The following is a 19437-nucleotide window of genomic DNA, read 5'->3' as shown; positions in this document are numbered from 1 at the left end:
GCTGAGCTCTCTGACTTGGTAGATGTGAGAGGAGAGATTGGGGAAGATGAGAATTGGGAATCAGGAGTAATGCTGTTTAAAGGATTGCCTCACGACATTTCCACTTTCTCCATTGTTTTCCTTTATCCATTTCTGCTTGCTTCTCTGAAGAAAGGCTGCTGGCATCCAGGATTCCTCTGTCAGAGAGCAAGACTTGTGGCCGGCATCTGCTTGTCCTTTGCTCCCAGGTTGCCTGCAACTTCTGATTCCAGTGGCTTTCTCTCTGAGCATCTGTGGGTTCTCTCTTAGCATCTCTGGGGCATTTCTCTCTCGACATTACTTCTTGAGCCAGAAATTCAATTTCTGGGAATTTATCCTACCAATATACTCACATAAGTGGAAAACAACATTTAGACAATGTTATTCATTGAAATAATATTTGCACTAGCATAGATGGAAACAATCTCAAGTGCACAAGTAAGAAACTACTAAATAGCCTGTGGATGCCCATTCAATGAATTACTATGCAACCATAATAAAAAAATAATAAAAACACTTATGTACTAATTTGAGAGGCAATGTAGTTTAGTTATTAGGAGAATGAGCTCCTGAACCAAACACCTTAGGCTTATTGCCCAGCTCTACCACTTATAAAAATATTTTTTTAAGACTTTAAAAGACTGCCCCATAATAGAGAAGTTCAATCTCCACAGGGAAAAAATATGTTTACCCTCTTTTCACCCTGAGATTTTTATGGAGGGCAACTAACACTGTTCAGCCATCCAGGTTTGTAATTATTGGTGACCATCAAGGAATGAGCTCCAGCAGATTCAAATGATGGTAGAACTTGATAAGGGCAACATTGGAAAAGGGCCCAGATGATTCCCACAGGCTCCTAGAACAAATTCTACCAGCAGGAGGAAACTGTGAGAGAGTACGCTATAAATATAAAGTATTCTGGGGGAAAACAGAACAAAGTGTTAACACATCTCCTCCAGACTTCATTTTGCTACCCTAACATTTTTTATATGTTGTCTGTCCTTCCAAATTTTGTCCAATTTTTAGAAAAGTTCATCATAAAGCCTTCTTGCTGGTTTTCAAAATCCGTCATAATATGGGACTGAGGTTATGTGGTAAAATGGAGAGTGTTTTGGACTTGGACTTGTTTTATTACTAACTTTACTTAGTGATAAAATTACTTTTCAATGAATCCTATCTCTATGACCTGGAAAATATCTCTGAGCCTCAGTTTGTTTTACTGTAGACTGGTTGATAATAAAATCTTTCCACTTTGTAGAATTGCGATTAATCAAAACATGATGTGTTACACACACACACACACACACACACACACGTAAATGATAAAGCACCGTACAGTTGTGAGGTGTGATCTATTGACTGAGGCAGAGATCAACAGAGATCTACCTAAAATCTATTCTCCCTCCTTCGTTTACTAACAGAAACCCAATCTGGTGTGGGAGGGGAAAACATTGTGTTTAACTAAAAACTATATCTGTATCTGTAACTATATCTCCTTCTCCTTCTTGCATCTCAGAAGTCTGCTGGAGATATCTTAGAAATTTCCATTTTCTTGATATGACTACTACCCCTTCCCCCTTGTTCATTCCTTCTTCTTCTTGCTTGGAGTGTGAGCAGGATATTAAGAGTTGCAGAGGCATCTTGGAACCATGAGAAACAAAGCAAAAGATTGTAGTGATCTCATCCCTAATATCCTTGAGCCACTAAACCAACAGTGCCCACTCCCCTTGCCCAGATTTCATGGGACATGAGAAATCAAAATAAACAAACTTGTTGGGTTTAAGCACTGGTAAGTGTTAACTGCCAGCTCTCCAGGGGAAGAAGCCCTGTTTTTTTACATTTTCTATTTTCTCGGGTGTAAATTCTTCCACTATGGCAGATTTCAAACTACCAATGTGACATCACTGAATGAAAAGATGAGAAGTGATGCACAATCTCATACCATTTTATAGTATTCCAATCATACAGATACAAGGGATATTAATAACCTCAAGAGCATAGATAATAGTAAAATGTAAAATAATTAGAATGTGATGAAGTTTTTTTAGTGTTTGTTACCTTTGTTTTTAATATAGTTTATTTTCATTTTATTGTAGATTTTTACTATTTAATTTCCAATAATGGCTGTATTTAACAACTGGCTTGAAAGATTCCTGAAAATTCAACAATCAGCTCTTATGAACAGGTATGCATCAGCTCCAACTCACCATTTGGTTAAGCCAGCATAACTTTTGCTGCAACTCCTGAGGGAACTCAGTCTTAATTAAACACATCCGCCAATATCATTTCCCACAATTATTCAATTTCTTCCTCCTGACCATCCAGAATGTCCCTCATCAAGTTCATTCTTACTTTCTTGCTTTCTCTCACATGTTTCTCATTATTTTCCATTTTCCAAAAGGATAAAATCATATATCCTGTAGAAGCCTTTCCTGAATATTCCATGCCTGCAGTAGATGGACTCTGGGGTGGACCCCATGTTATGTCCTCTATCATTTCCTTCCCTTGAATATGAATGGAAACTGTGACTTGCTTCTAGCAAACAGAATGTGACAAAGGTGATGAGATGTCACTTCTGTAATTACTTTACACTATACAAATACAAGGCTTCATCTTCTTAGCATGCACTAAAGAGATTTTCCTTGCTGGCTTGATGACTTGAGCAGCCCATGCAGCAAGGAACTGGAGATGGCTTCTAGGAGCTGTGGGGGTGTCCAGCCAATTGCAAGGAAAAAGTTGGGGCCCTCTGTCATACAGTCACAAGGAAATGAATTTTGCCAACAACTTAAATGAGCCTGTAAGCAGATTCTGCCCCAGTCAAGCCTCCTGATAAGAATGCAGCTCGGCCGACACTTTGATTGCAGCCTTGTGAGATGCTGAGCAGAGTCATGCTTAGACTCACAGAAACTATGTGATAATAAACTTGTATTGTTTTTAATCCACTAAGTCTGTGGTAATTTGTTACACAGCATAGAAAACTAATACAGTGTCCCATCATTCTTTCTTATCTCTACCTCCCATTACCATTTAAATTCCATACCATGAAATTTAGGAGTACTGTGATAACAACTTAGCACTTGCTAATTCAAAAAGTCTCATCCACATTAGAGAGCTATAGATTTGTCACTGCTGATGTGATGTATTAAGACCCATCTGTTTCACAGTTAATGATCTAAATGACACATTGTGCTGGTTTGAATATATTATGTTCCCCCAAACACCATTATCTTTGATGTTATCTTGTGTGGGCAGACATATTAGTGGGGATTAAGTTGGAATGTTTTGATTAGGTTGTTTCCATGGAGATGTGACTCACCCAACTGTGGGTGATAACTTTGATTGGATAATTTCCATGAAGGGGTGGCCCTGCCCATTCAGCTTGGGCCTTGATTAGTTTACTAGAGCACTATATAAGCTCAGACAGAAGGAGCCGGCTTGCTGCAGCCAAGAGGGACACTTTGAAGAATGCCCAGGAGCTGAGAGAGGAGCTGCAGATGAGAGATAGTTTGAAGATGGCTGTTGAAAGCAGACTCTTGCTCCGGAGAAGCTAAGAAAGGACAAGCACCCCAAGAGCAACTGAGAGTGACATTTTTGAGGAACTGCAGCCTAGAGCAGAACATCCTGGGAGAAAGATATCTTGAAACCAGAACTTTGGAGCAGATGCCAGCCACGCCTTCCCAGCTAACAGGTTTTCCGGACACCATTGGCCATCCTCCAGTGAAGGTACCTGATTGCTGATGTTTTACCTTGGACACTTTATGGCCTTAAGACTGTAACTGTGTAACCAAATAAACCTCTTTTTATAAAAGCCAATCCATCTCTGGTGTTTTGAATTCTGGCAGCATTAGCAAACTAGAACACACATGTTCATCAGATGTGTATGCAACGTGAAGCAGGGAGGGATAACTAATTTTTTAAAATGATACAACAGATGAAAATGAGCAAAACAATAACAGTAATAAGATAATGGGGATGAGTGTAAAGTGCCTTCACATTCAAAAGAATAGAAGGTGGGAGACCTGAATTATCAGCAATAAGGATGATCGACAGTTTGGAAACCATTGCTCACAGAAGGAATGAATATCAAGAGACCTTTAAATCTTTAAATGGAAGATAAGTCTTGACCAGGAAGAATGAAAGAACAGGACTTCAGAGTAAGCCTCATCCTTTGTGGTATCAGAAAGCGCAGAACCAGGAATACTAGGTAGAAACTACTGAATGGCCCATTTTGACATAAATAATGTTCTAATAGCTAGTAGGAAGAAATAACCTGGAAATATGGTGAACTCTCTATTTTTAGATGAGACCGAGCTGGGGTTGGCTGGATACTCTTTAGGAGATGCTACAGAGGGAATTTCTGAAATAAGGAGGAGTTGAATTCAGCATCTTCAAAGGTGCTATCTTCTAAGGTGCTATGTTGGGGAATATATTGGTCCAAGGACATGCAAAACATTTCTAATCATGGTTCTTAAGGAATCAAATTTGATGATAAAGAACAGCTTTTTTAATGGTATGGCTAGACACTGACCATCAAGACCTGCAGCATTATATGTCTCTCTGTCTCCTACCTGAGATAGGTTAGTCTCAGTATAAACTAATTGTGTGATATCTATTGCTGCATAACAAACAACCTAAAATTTAGTGGCTTAAAAGAAAAAAACATTTTATTTGCTTAAAATTTTGTGGCTCAGTAATTTGAGCTGGAATCAGCTGGGTGGGTGTCTCCTGCAAGTGTTACCTGGAGCCACTCATGCGGCTGCCACCCCGATGGCTCAGCTGGGGGCTGGTTGATCTAGGGAGTCTCAGCAAGGATGGCTCGTTTCTCTTCCACATAGTTTCGTTCTCTGATGGGCTAGCCTGGGCTTCTTCACACACTGGAGGTGGTGTTCCAGGGGGAGTGAGAACAAAAGTTGCAATGCCTCTTGTCTTGGCCTGGAAACCATGCAACCTCACTTCTCCAACATCCTATTGCTCAAAACAAGTCACAAGTCCAGGCCAGCCTCAAGGGGTGGGGAAATAGATTTTATCTCTTAATGGGAGAAGCTGCAAAAAAACAAAAACAACAACAAAAAAAACTGGCCATTTTTAATCTGCCACATCAGTAAAATCCATGTGACTTAATCATCCTTTCTGTTGATGCTTATTCTTCTGTCTGTGGATGAGAAAACAGGATGAGAGTTGAAATTTTTTCCAAAGAAGATTCCACTCCAATAAGGCAGGTGCAGCTTCATTACTTTCTCCATGGTTGTTGATAAAGTCAAGCACTTTAAACATTTTCTGAAACTGCTTGCCAGTGTGTTATGTGAAGGGCAGGCCAAATGGTCCCAATTTGCTACCCGTGACAAATTGCTAGGGAAATGGTTGCTTTCTTTAGACTCAAGTGCCTTTTTCACAGTACCCTTGCTGATCAACCAGTGTTAGCTGAAGACCAAGAAGTGTGCTGACATTTCACTAAGAGTTGTTAGCTCTGGACACCTGTGGATAAATGTGCTAATGAGAGAGTTTTTTAAAGGGCTCTTATATCCATGGTTATTCCAAACCACGGTTGAATGCAAACATCATCAGAACAATGTGCTATGCTTAATAGCTTAGAATGCTTCTGTGATACTTAATCCCTTTATACTTGTGATGGTTTGGCCACTGAAATAGGAACACAGCTCCAGGGGAGAGAGTGGCCTAATCATCAAGCCTCAGGTAGAAGAGTAGCAACAGGTAAGGATTTCCCAATCCTGTGAAGCTTATAGAGCTGATGTATTTCAAGTCCAATCAAGGCAGAAACCAAAGTAATATTTTCTGTCTATCTATATTATTCAAACAATTTATGGAATAATTCTTTGAGAAGGGCTAGCTGTTTCTCACATTTCCTTGGTTGAGGAAGAAGCCAGTAGGACAGCTTTTTTTACCATGCAAAGACTTTAATCAAAGAAAGACTTTGTCTCTCCACACTGAATGCTCTAGGTCACTTTACACAAGCCTGATGACCAAGCATCTGGAGTTTGTTCAAGTTCCTGTTGGATCAATGTGATCCTTGGTGTCCGCCTGCTAATGGACCCCAAACCCAGACCAAATGGCAAGTTTGCTCCTCCCTTTTGAGTTTTTCATGTTCCACCTGGACTCTCATCAGTTGTATGTGTTACCTTACCTGTCAATTAAAGATGTCTTTCTTCTGTTTACCTCTCACACCTTCCATCTCCCACTACACCCTTCCCTTTTATCTTCTACCTTTCTTCATTCTCCCCATGGGACTTGCTTATTAGATAAGTTCAGATCTGATGCTTGAAACAGAATCCACTGTAAGTATTTTAAACATACAGGGACTTAATTAGAGAAGTGGTGGAAAGGCTGGAAAAGTAGACTCTCAGCTGTATCTTCAGTAGTAGCCTCCAGAATGCCATAGAACTGACCGACAGGGAGCTGCTCTCTCTGCTAAAACTGGGAAAGTGGGGAATAAGGAGGCAGCCCCAGGTACTATTGAGTTCAAGAACATGTCATCATAGCTGCAATCCAGGATCTGGAAGCCAAGGTCCGAAAGTCATTGCTTCTCACCACCTCCACAGCTAGACCGGTGCTGCAGAAGATCCCACGATCCCACAACCTTGTTTGCCTGCAGAAAATAGCCAAAAGCAGCATGAAATGGCCATGATCTCACTTCCTCTTTGCTAATATCAGCTAAGCACATCTAGTTAAAGGAAGCAATTTTCTAGCTGAAAGAGATTCTGGGAAAGTAGGGAAAGCAGGCTAGAAGGAGGTGAGAATGAACATTGAGTGCCTTTTGACCAAATCCTGCCCAAGGACTCACACTGGTCACCCTCCCTTCCAATAATATTAATTAGAATGTTTCACAACAGCACATGCCAGGCACTCTTAATCTCATTTTCAATATTTTTCTATTTCATGCTTACATCACCTCCATAAATTAGGCACTATTATTACTCCAGTTTTCCAGATGAAGAAATGGGGCTAGGGAAGTAATTTGCCCAAGGATACACAGTAGTAAGTGGAGAGGTAGTAATCAAATCCAGGTTTGTGGAATGCCAGAGTTATCTATACCAACACTTATCTGACCACCTGACAGTTGTTGACTCCTCCCCAAGACTGTGGGCTCAATCAACTGTGCATATAAAAATAGTTTTCTACTCCCCTTGATCCACTCCAGTAAGCCCTGGATCCAGAAGGAGGCCTTGTTATATAAAAGACTGACAATACTCTTGGTACATGAAGTTTGCTATCTCTCTGTTGCTCAGGAGCCAACTGGTTTTCTGAGAAGCCAGTGTCTTCATAAAGACTTGAAAAGCACTTAGCATTTAATGACCTAAAAATGAGCTTGGAAAGGATTTTCACCTGAGTCCTCATAATCATCCTGTGCACAATGAACATCATTCACAAACCTTAGGAAAAAGAACACAGGGTCTCAGATCCACTACTGACCCACAATGAATTGCCTCTTGGCAGGTGAAAATCAAGACAAAGCGTGAGGCTCATGCAAAATTGGACCACATAGGCTCATTCACTTGATTGGATGTGAGGGCTATTTAAAAGCATTTTCTTCTACTCTGATAAAGAGCATAATTTAGAATCTGATGGGGGAAAAATCCCCTCTGGAGGCTGCTTAAAGCATCTTGCTGTCACCACTGATTACTAGTGTTTATTTTCAGGAAAACAAAAACACAAAAATACTTCTCTTAGCATTGTACTTGATATAGTTTATTATTATAATTCATTAAAGGTATAAATCCTCTCAACTGGATAATTTTTCATTCAAACAGAAAGCCGTGTGAATCCACGATGGAGGTGTAAGGGTGGAACATCTGGGACGTTCACCCGACTCGATACCTGGCAGGTCCTTCTAGAATGGACAAACTCGATGCTCCCAGAGTCTATGTACTTTCTTCTCAGATACAAGTGCCTGGAGGTAGCTTATGGTTCTGGGAAAGAATCACTTTATACACAAAAACTAATAGGTAAGAAATGTTCTCAGCAGGCAAGCTCTTTTATGATTATCACTTCCTAAAAACATAGCAAGTCCTGCCATACTGGGCTATTTTTATCTGAGGAGTCCCACTGGTTCCAGCCTCTTAAGAACATGATAGTGGAAACAAACCTTCCTTCTTCCTCTTTGAAGACTTCTTTATAAACAGTTCATTTTCTCAATTAGCTCTCGGGTGCCCTTTCTACCTGGAAACCACTCCACATTTAGCAACATGTGGACATTTAATCCATACGGGAGGTAATTTATCAGGGTGATAGCCTAAGCTTTGGCATCATGAGAACTGAGAGGGTAAAAAGTCCTCCTTTTATTGATAAGATTACCTGCTTTTAATTTTTCAGCAGATAATAATATAATGTCTCACATCATCACCGACACACTTGACTCCTTTTTTTATTTCTACTGTAATTAATTATTTGGAAATTCTTCCTAGCACCAGTACAATACACATAGCCTGAGAGGGATTCTTATGTCTTCAAATATGAATGGTTATTTGCTATATTGAAAATCTAATCTTCTTGGCATTAAATACTTGCAGATCATTTAGCCTTTCCTTATTCTCCAAAGTAAGAAAGTTAGCTTGGTGACTCATCTCTAAATGCTTTCCTAGTTCTGCATTTTCCCCTTTTCTAAAACCCTAAGCAAGTTTGTTGTGCATGTGTTTGTTTTTAATTATTGTGGTAACATATATAGATACAAAATTTCCCATTCTAGCCATTTTTAAGTGTACAGTTCAGTAGTTTTAATCACATTCACTACAATGTGCTATCATCATCACCATCCACTACCAAAAATTTTTATCACCCCGAACAGAAATGCACCCATGGAGCATTAACTCCCCGTTCCCTCTCATACCACCCCTGCTGACCTGTAATCTACCTTCTATCTCTCTCTATAAATTTGCTTATTCTAGGCATTGCATGAGAGTTAAACTATACAGTGTTTGTCCTTTTGTGTCTGGCTTATTTCACTCAACATGATGTCTTCAAGCTTCATTTATGTTGTAGCATGCATCAGAACTTCATTCCTTTTTACAGTTAAATAATATTCCACTTTCTGTATATGCCACCTTTTGTTTATCCAGTCATCCATTGATGGACATGGGCTGCTTCCACCTTTTGGCAACTGCAAATAACGTTGCTATGAACATCAGTGTGCACATATCTATTTGAGTCTCTGCTTTCAACTCTTTTGGCCGTGTACTAGAAGTGGAATTTCTGGGTCATATGGTAATTGCTTGTTTAATGAACAGGTTTGAATCCTCTGGAGATGCAAAGCTTCACACAATGTCCCAGCCCTATTATGTAAAAGGGGAGTTCAGAACACTACCCATTCTTTACAAACAGATGTTAAATTAGGAAAGGGATTCACAACCCAGTTTACATAAGGGAGAAGAGGTAAATGATCAGCTCTGAGCTCAAATTAAGACACAGTCAAAAATATATTGTAGGTGGATGGCTCATACCCAACTTCATTGCCAATGAGAGCCCAAAAACAATGACTCAAAACTTTGCTGTTCCAAAAATTCCTTCTACCATTTATACCTCTTTTGTAAAAGTCTTTCCTTTAAAATTAACTTTATTTAAATTTAATCTGTTAGAAATTCAGTGTTTACATTTTTAACCCAGTAGATGGTTAGCATTGTGTTAAAAATCGAGTATCTACTAATGGATATTAAAAATATGAACTATTTAATTTTTTAAAATATGTTTTCTCATAAAATGAAAGAAAAATCGTTACTGGCAGGAATTCTACACCTTGGCTGTGCTCTGCTTATAAGGCCCCAGCTCTCTCTAAGGGAGGATTGTTTCATTAAACCCAAGACACAGACTGACACAAAATTCATAAAATAATCTCCCTGTATAAGCACAAATTTCATAACACAACCATCCAGGGGTTCTGGAATATATAGAAACACACTGATGAATTTGTCATGAGTTTAAAAAGCAAACAAGAGGGGAGATGTTACCTCATGAACATGTGAATGAAGATTTGATTTCCTCAGCCACCCATTCCCACCCCAGACCCAGGATGAGGTGGAAAGGATTGTATGGTATCATTACTCTTAGGTTACAATGTTTTAAAACAAATAAATGCTAAATCTGCAGTGTTTCTGCATGAAGTGAAGGGCCTCATTTCAAACCCAGAAGAAGTGCAACTGACTTAAAAGAAAAAGAATTTGAAGAAAATACATCTTCCTCTACTATTTAAGGAAGGTGCCCAAAATGTCTTGTTTGATTTTAATATTAAATGCCATCAGCACAAAATGCATGCTATATCACATTTAACATTTGTTAAATATGGTTCTAGAACAACAGGTGTTCAATTCTGAGGCTCCAAACTGTCCTCCCAAAAAAAGTTTGCCCCCCTCCATAACGGAAACCATATTTTGCAAGAGTTTCCAAGGAAACTGCATTCATCCATAATTTACTTTTCCCGTTTTTACTCATCAAATACACCAATATCTGCCTACTAGCGGGAGATGAGCATGCAATGATCAGAATTCTGTAACAAGCTGTACAAACCTGATTTCCTTAGAACTCTCTCTGCCCAGTGACCCCTAAGGTCCGGGGACAGCAGCTGTGAAAGGCTCAAAGATCATGAAAAACCCCAAGCTGCTCCCACCAGGATCTGAAATGTAAACTCCTCTAATGAATCCAGGAAACATGCTGCCCTTGGAATTTTGTGGTTATTGATGCTGAGGAGGGAGGGAAGTTGTTGTTTTTTATTGTTGCTTCGCTTTGCTTTTTCCTCCCATAATTTTCACTTATTGAATGACTCTGGGGGCATTTTAGTGACCACTAGTTCAATCCCTCTTCTTTTACCAGATTCTCTTCCTTTCCTCAGTGCTCCAAGCCTCCCAGAAAATCCAGATTGCCTTAAGGGGATCCCCTCCTCCACTGCCATCTCCCCACATTCCCTGCCTTTTCACACCAGGATTGAAGTCTTTGGTGGTTTTGCTCTGCAGTGGGGATTGGGGATGGGCTGATAATGCACTTGGTGCATGGAATTATACCTTACCTCCACTGATTTGGAGGAAAACTGGAACTCTCTAGGGCTTAGACATTTTCAGGAACATTTAGGGACTGGGCGTTTGGGGCTGAGGGAGCAGAAAGACACCAAAAAGATGATTTTAGGTGGGTGAGAGAAAATACAATTTAAGGGAAGAAGATCAGTTAGATTCGTCTCAACGCCTGATGGTATGGGCTGCTCCTGCCGCTTCTGGGAAGTCTCCATTGATGACAGGATCAGGCTTGCTTGGAACAGGGGCCGTCTGAGAAGAGCCATTCCCAAGCCTCCTTGGAAAAGGGCAGGTTGTGTCCAGCAGCGGCTGTTGGTGGCCTTTGCTGGCTCCCCATCCTCAGCCCATTTTTGAGGAGTTGGCGAAACTCAGTCCTCTCCGTGGTCCTCTCCTCACCTCGCTCCACCAGGAGGAGCTCCTTGGTTCTCATGCCTTCAACTCTCCTGATGGCTCCCAAATCCTCCTCTCCCTCCCAGACTTGTCCTTCTATATCCCGCTTTGTATATCCAACTGCTTATTGAACCTGTACATTCAAAGGGCACCACACATTTTAGCATATCCCCCAACAAACTCATCTTCCTCCCTCATTCTCCCACCTTGCCCCTCCAGTGTGTTCATCCTCTTGCTCAGTGGTAGGATATTTTCAAATAAAAAAGAAAGACCCCTAGAGCTTTGAACAGTTAAAATAAATAAATAAATAAAGTTAAAAATAAAAGGTAGTTCCCTGAGAGGGAAATTGTGATGATTGTTCTTGTGAAGGATTGAAAACTATCACTCTGGACTGGATGGAATGAGTCAACAGGTCTGTAAACATTTGGTTGAAAACAAGACCCAGTGTTGATCAGTCAGCAAGGCGTCTTTAGTTAGGCCCAGTGAGTGTCTGGAAATGGGGTCACTCAAAGTACTTGGCCCTTATCGGCTTCCTCTGCTCAGAATCGGTAGTGATGAACCACAACATTCAGTCCTGATATCTTCTGGGCAAGTGCTGCTGCAGTGAAAAAACTTCCTTTTACAATTACTCTGTCACCCAAGTGAGAAATCTGGAGATTATCATGTATGTCTTCCCCAGCTCCTTCTCCCACATACTCACCAAGCGTTATTCTGCCTCTCTCACTTTTGACCTGCCCACCCTTCCTCCCCATATCCCCAGTCCCCCACAGCCTTAGAGCAGGTCCCCAGTATCTCTTACCAGGCCTGAGATCTCTCCTGTCTTCTTGCTATCAAAGTGTGTCCTTGGATCAGCAACATCAGCATCACCCAGGAGCTTGTGAGAAATGTAGAACCACAGGCCCTGTCTCAAGCTTAGGAAACTAGCGTCAGCATTTTAACAAGCTCCCCAAGTGATTGAGAAGCACAATACAGTTTGAGAAGCACAGTCTTAACTGCTGTTTCCTTCTGACAGCACCCCTCCTACTCATCTTCCAATTCCTTTAGATCTAAAATAGAGCTATAACCAAGTTACACCTGTTTGACTTTATTAGTATAATAACCTGCATCCTTATTCCCCATTGCCTATGTCTGCTCTCTTTAATCCTGGCCAAACATTAGCATCTCCTGGGTTGCTTTAAAAAAATATCAGTACCCTAATCCTAATCCCTGAAATTCCGATTTAACTGGAATCGGGGAGGCGGGCATATTGTTTAGGTTTCCCTAGTGATTTTAACAAGTAGCCAGGTTGAGAACCATTGGTTCAAAGATAAAGTTCCAACTCTTTATATGGCCAGTGAGTTCCTCCAGGATTGAGCCCCTGCCTCCTTGCAGGTTTTCTCCCTCACCACACTGCATCCGTCAAACCATTAGTTCAGCCTTAACTAAACAAGTCAGCATGTTTCCCACCTGCATTTTTCCCACCAACATCTCTATCCTCTGGATGTCCCTTTCCTGGATGCTCCGATCTCCTACCCACCTGGCTTCTGCTAGCAAACATTTACATCTTATTTAAAGCTAAATTTGCTCCAGCCTCCCAATAGCATTTGCTCTTTCCTCCTCCTTCCCTCCCCTCTTCTCCCTCCCTCTTTGGACTTGCTTTCATGTCTGCATCTCCTCTTCTAGGACTGTATGTCCCCCAGGGCAGGGCCCAAATCGAATCCTAGCAAACAAACTTCATGAGGTCAGGGATTCATATCAGCTTTGTTCACCACTCAGGGCTTGCTACATAGTTTGCAGGGCTCAGTGCAAATGAAAATGCAGAGATCCTTGTTGAAAAAACTATTAAGGATTTCAAGACAATGAAATGCCTATCACATGCTTGGTACTCAAAAGTGTTTGCGAAATGAATGAATCTTCGCATCTCCTGCATCTGGCATGGTGATTTGTGGAAAGAATGGATACCTCCTGTATTCTATGAATGCCGGTGTGCCAGAGATCCCAGTGGTGGAAGAAAAGAAGAATAGATGGGGAAGGCATTTCACAGTTTATTATGAAGCAAATGCCTCCCTTAACAACAACCAGGAAGTGCAAACCACCATGCGGGATTCCCCTTTATAGTCCTATTAATGAGCCTACGCAGCATCAGTTTATTTCCTTCAGGACTGGCAGGCAGAATACAAAGAAATGTCTCTCTATCTGTTTTAGTTTGCCAAAGTTGCCAAAATGCAATATACCAGAAATGGGTTGGTTTTTAAATGGGGATATATCAACTTACAAGCTTACAGTTCTTAGACCATGAAAATGTCCAAACCAAGGCATCAACAGGGGATGTTTTCTTCCCAAAGACTGTCTACCAGTGATCTGGGACTCCTCTGTCACACAGCCAGGCACATAGCCGGTGTCTGCTTGTCCTTCTCTCCCAGATTTCTCTGTTTTTTTGTGTGTCCTTCTCTCTCACCTTCTCTGGTTTTTCTCTCTCACCTTCTCTGGGGCTTTTTCCATGTCTTCTCTCTGTCTTTTATCCTTTTATAAAGGACTCCAGTAAGAGGATTAAGAGCCACCCTGAATGAGATGGACTACATCTCAAGTTAAGATCCTACTCACTAAAAGATTCTCCTTACATTGGGTCCACACCCACAGGAATAGATTAGCTTTAAGAACATGATCTTTTCTGGGGTATAGACAGCTTCACACCATCATGCCACCCAATCAAATGTTTGCTGCTTTTAATTGGGTAGCAACATAGCCTAGAGAGGCAATTGATCCTGTACATTTATATTTATATACATACTTATACATATATATTTATATATTTTTAATTTTGCAAATAAACTTTGTTGCTTTTTTATTTGCTAAAATATAACACACTTGTTTACTTGTTTACTAATTATTCTTATATTCTCAACAGGTAGACAGATCACTTCTAATCACACCTTTTATGCAAAAAGACTTACGATTTTACCTCTATTTTATATTTTTTTAAAACAAATCCAAGACATTATGACATTTTATACTTCTGTGCATCTCTTAAAACTATGAACATTACTTACATACAATAAATCTGCAAAAGTCCTATACCATTAGTGTTATTTCACTTAACAAACCCATAATCGTAATGTCATTATCACACCTAACAAAATTATCACTAACTCCTTTCTATCTATGATCTTTGCAACTTCCCCAAACTCTAGTAACCCCATCCCGCAAATCCTTGGGACACATTATGTTCACTTGGAACTGACCGTCTGGAAAACTACCGCCTGAGAACTACTCAACTTAAAGGAAGAGTTAGTCATGTCAAAAGTGCCTTGTTGTGTTCATCCCTGACTTTTACACCACTCTGTGTAGAAAAGTCCCAATATTCTGATTTCTGGGGGATTGGGGTCCCTGGTTTTTCTCTTAAAGAGGAAAATCCACCAGTCAACTCCCTTCATCCTCTGTTTTGAAATGGACTTTTCTCTAGTACTTTCCTTCATGTCTTACCATGCTCACATTTCTGCTTTCTTTTTTGCTCACCCTCACTTCCACCTGCTAAAGACTGATAATATGGTACTAAAAATACCAAGTTTAGCTCACAAACATTTCTCTGGAAAACTTAGATGTGGTCTTCAGTAACATGGATAAAGAGTTTTCTTAATCATTCCATTTTCGGTACTAAACACTTTCTATTAATTATTCCATTAGCAGTGATGAATCCCACCAGACCTCTTCCCCCTCAGAACAATTTCACTGAGCTGAGGGTGGGCTTTCCACGGAGACCCATTTAAGGAAAAAGGACATTACTATCCAAATGGAGTTTTGAATTAAAAAATAACATTTACTTACCAACATCAAATTAATTCTGTACAGGGACACTCTGTGTATGGTTGGAAAAAGGACATTACCACCAGAAGTCCAAAATGTTGCATCCATTGGTAGCAAATTCCAGAATGTAGCTCTTTATTTCTATGGAAGCAGATACGTGGTGTTTGGGATACTTCACTGAAATTTAAAATGATAACGCTACCCTTTATTTAGCAATACCATGTGTACTAGTTTGAAACTGTTATGTACCCCAGAAAATGCCATATTCCCTTAATCCATTCTTGTGGGGGCAGACCTATTTTTGGGTGGGACATTTTGATTGTTTGTTGTTTCCATGGAGATGTGATCCAGCCAAGTCAAGGGGTTCTTAATCCTCTTCTAAGAGAGCTCATGAAGCTCTCATAAAGAGAGAGAGAGCTTAGAAAGAAAACACCCCAGGAGAAGCAAGAAGGGCCCACAGAAACTGAGAGAGCCATTGTGAAACCAGGGCTAAGGAAAAGGACCAGCAGACATCACCATGTACTGTCCCATGTGACAGAGGAATCCTGGATGCCAGCAGCCTTTCCTCAGAGAAGGATCTTCCTTTTGATGCCTTCCACTGTTGTCCCACAATCTTAATATCCATTCCCATTCATATTCCCATGGTTTTTGTCTGTATAAGTTGGAAAACTCATGCAGCTCTTTTGGAGTATAGCGTACTTCCTCATGGGTCACGCTTTGTACCTCACCCTTCTGGGCCAGTTGGGACTTAAGTCTAGTCATAATTCTTGAAGCAAAGACTGGTGGTGGGGGTGGGTCTTGAAAAGAATTAGAAGTATCCCTCAAGTCATTTACCTCAGGACATTCCATTCAGTTTCATTTGCTGAAACAGGATTAATCTCTCCAGGCAGAGGAGTGAAGGCTGCTTCCTCAGGGGAGGTGATTACAGGTTTAGCAGGCACTAAAGGATTAATCTCCTTAGGTGGAGGTTGGATGGCAGGCTCCTTAGGGCAGGCTGGAGGTCCGGAAGCTGTTTCCTCAAGGCAGGCTAGAAGCTGGGTAGCTGTCTCCTCAGGGCAGACTGGAGGAGGGGCGGCTGTTTCCTCAGGGCAAACCATTATAGGTATTTCTAGCAGAGATTCAGCAGAATCCAGGGTTCCAATGCCACACTGCCATAATTATCAAACCATATGCCCCCATCCCAAATTACAGGATCCCATTCTTTTCCAGTCAAAGCTTTTAACAGCAGATACCTTGCAAGGTTGAGATTTTAGTTATCTTGTATATCTGCTACTCCGCACAATGAGACTGTGGGTCTGGTTTTCAGAGCCTCAAGTCTGTGACCCCAGAAAATAAGATTCTCTTTCAGGGCACACATAGAAACCTTTACATCTGTCATACAGCATTTAAATTTCAAATTTGAAGACTTCAGCGCATCCCTTTCTCTTATAACTTTATCCAGCATATCTTAAGAACAACCAGCCAGTATCATCCTACCTCTTAACTCCACAAAACTCTGTTAAGGTGTCAAAACCACTGTCACCCAGAACCTTGTCTCATACAAGATTATGATTAGGAGAATCAAATGGTGATATCTTGCATATCTCCATTGCCAGCTCATGCCATGGACTGTCAGTGCCATCTTGATTACTGGAAATAGAGTCATTAGTGCCTTTGAATCTAATCAGAGTAGAAAACCAATTGTAAAAGCCCATTTTAAGATTCTGTTTCTCAAGAACCACTCCTGGTACCAAGCTGTATTAGTTAAGATTTCCTAGGGAAACAGAACCAAAAGGAGATATCTGTAAATATGATGTTTTATAAAAGTGTTTCACACAACTATGGAGATGCATGAGTCCAAATTCCATAGGGCAGGCAGTGAACTGGCAACTCTGATGAAGGTCCTCGATGAACTCTCCAGGAGAGGCTGGCTGACTGAAGAGAAGTAAAGGCTCTCTCTCTTCTCCCTTAAAAGTCTTCAACTGATTAGATTAAGTCCAGTTGATCGAATTCTCTCATTGCAGAGGCCACTCCCTTAGTTGATGTAATCAGCCACAACTGCAGCCAACTGACTGATGATCTAATAAACCAGCCTTCTGGTTTATTAACCAACCACAAATGTCCTTGTAGTAACAGTTAGGCCAGTGCTTGCTTGACCAGACACCTGGGCACCATCACCTGGCCAACGTGGCACATGAACCCAACCATCACAGTGACTAAGCCTTGGATGCTCTGAAAATTGGGGAAATAGAGCCTGAGACTTAGCATTTAAGGGAGCCTCGAAGAAAGCTATGTCAGTACACCCCTGGTATGAAATTCATTCCTGAAAGAAATGGTTCTAAGTCAGTATAGCCCTGATAGGAAATGATTCTGAGGCAGTTAGATAGGGAAGGAGAGAGGGGGAAGTGACCTAAGACCCACACAGGAAGTTCCTTCTGGTGGGCGCACGCCTAGTCCTCACTCAGATCCGCACCTGAAAGGAACCAAGGAAAGGTGCAGCCCATCTACCCCTCATTCACATAACCAGAAGGGGAGGGGCCCCTCCAAGTCCTTAGAATGCAGGAATCCCAGCCCCAGTGAGCGCTTCTCCTCCCGTGGGGAACACCCTCCCTGACCCGCTTCCAGCGAGCACTTTTGCTCTTCATTAAACTTGTCGTGGCTGTACACACCGACTAGTCCTGAGGGGTCTTGACCTCTTCGAGAACTCCTGGGGCTCCCCGGCACAAATTTCAAGTGAGTGTTTCCCTTGGTATCAAATGGTTCCAAGTCTGTGCACCTCCTCATAGGAGATTATTCATAACCCCTGATATGATAAACAGAGGCCAAAACAATTAGGGAAAATTAATCAAAAGTAATTTGTAGGAAACAGAGACTTAGATATTAGAAGAAAAAACTTTTGTTAACTGTTATTAATATCTTCAGGGAAATAAGAAGAAAAATGCCATCTATAAAAATAAAACAAGGTGTTATTTTTAAAAAAAAGGAATATGTAGAGAACAAAATGAGCCCTTAGAAATTAAAAATATGTGAGCAGATGTGAAAAAGTCAACAGAAAGGCAGAAGGTAAAAATGAGGAACATTCCAGAAAAGTTGAGGAAAAAGACAAAGAAATGAACAATAGAAGAAAAAAGGTAAAATTGGATGACCAGTTCTGAATAGTGAGAGTTCTTGAGAGAATAGGAAAAAAAAAAAAACAAAAAAACATACACACAGGGGAAATAAAGAAATACTTCAACAAAACTTCCCAGAAATGAAGCATGTGAGTTTACAGGTTGAAAGGGCCCCTGGAATGCTCAGCACAGTGGGGAGAAAAGATCCAGAACATTGTTATAAAATTTGAAACACAAAGACCCTAAAATCTTCCAGAAAAAAAAAAAAAAAAAAAAAAAATGGCTACGTACAAAGGGACATGAATCAGAATATAAAGCATCTTAATAGCAATACTAAAAATTAGAAGACAATGGAGAAATGTCTTCAAAATTCTAAAGAAATATTATTTCTAACCGAGTATTATCACTTAGCCAAACTGTCCATTAAACATAAAAGTGGAATAAAAACATTTTCAGGCATGTAAAGTCTCAAAATCTACCTTATGCTCACCCTTTCTCCAAATATGCGCCACCAAAATTTGGGAGTAAGTCCAGAAAGACATGAGATCCGTGAAGTGCAAGATCAGCCTGGGAAAGAAGCGAGGGAATTCTCTAACAGGGTTGAGGATAACAGTTCTGACGAATACAGAGAGCACCCACTCCATTCTGAAGGCATTCAGAAGACAGAGAACTGTGTTCAAGAATATGAAACTGATACAATCCCTGACAATTCTGAACACATAAGGAGTACAGAGTTCAAAAACTGGCAAGGAATTTGAGTTTGGTGAATACATAGAAAATTATGAAGCAGACAGAAAAGATAACTCCAAGAAGAGCATTCAGTTACACATGAAAGAAAAAGTAATTGAGTAACCTACATGGCTCAGCTATGAGCAAATATCCATCATATATATATATATATCTATATAAATGTAAGCATTAAATATTGACTTAGCCAAAATTGTGTGTAACTATTGAGAAAAGGAAGGTGGGCAGGAAATGTATGTGAGTGATGTGAAGGGAGAAATCAAAAAAGAGTTAAAAGATCATCTTACATAGTGGGAACTTAATTGATAATGCCCACAACTAAAAATCAGAAATATGATATTGTGACATGGAATACTTCAACATAATTTGGTGATATGGAATCCTATTAGACTCATTTGAAG

The sequence above is a fragment of the Choloepus didactylus genome, chromosome 3 (assembly GCF_015220235.1).
Source record: "Choloepus didactylus isolate mChoDid1 chromosome 3, mChoDid1.pri, whole genome shotgun sequence".
In the NCBI taxonomy this organism is placed as follows: domain Eukaryota; kingdom Metazoa; phylum Chordata; class Mammalia; order Pilosa; family Megalonychidae; genus Choloepus; species Choloepus didactylus.
This window is presented reverse-complemented; position numbering follows the sequence as displayed.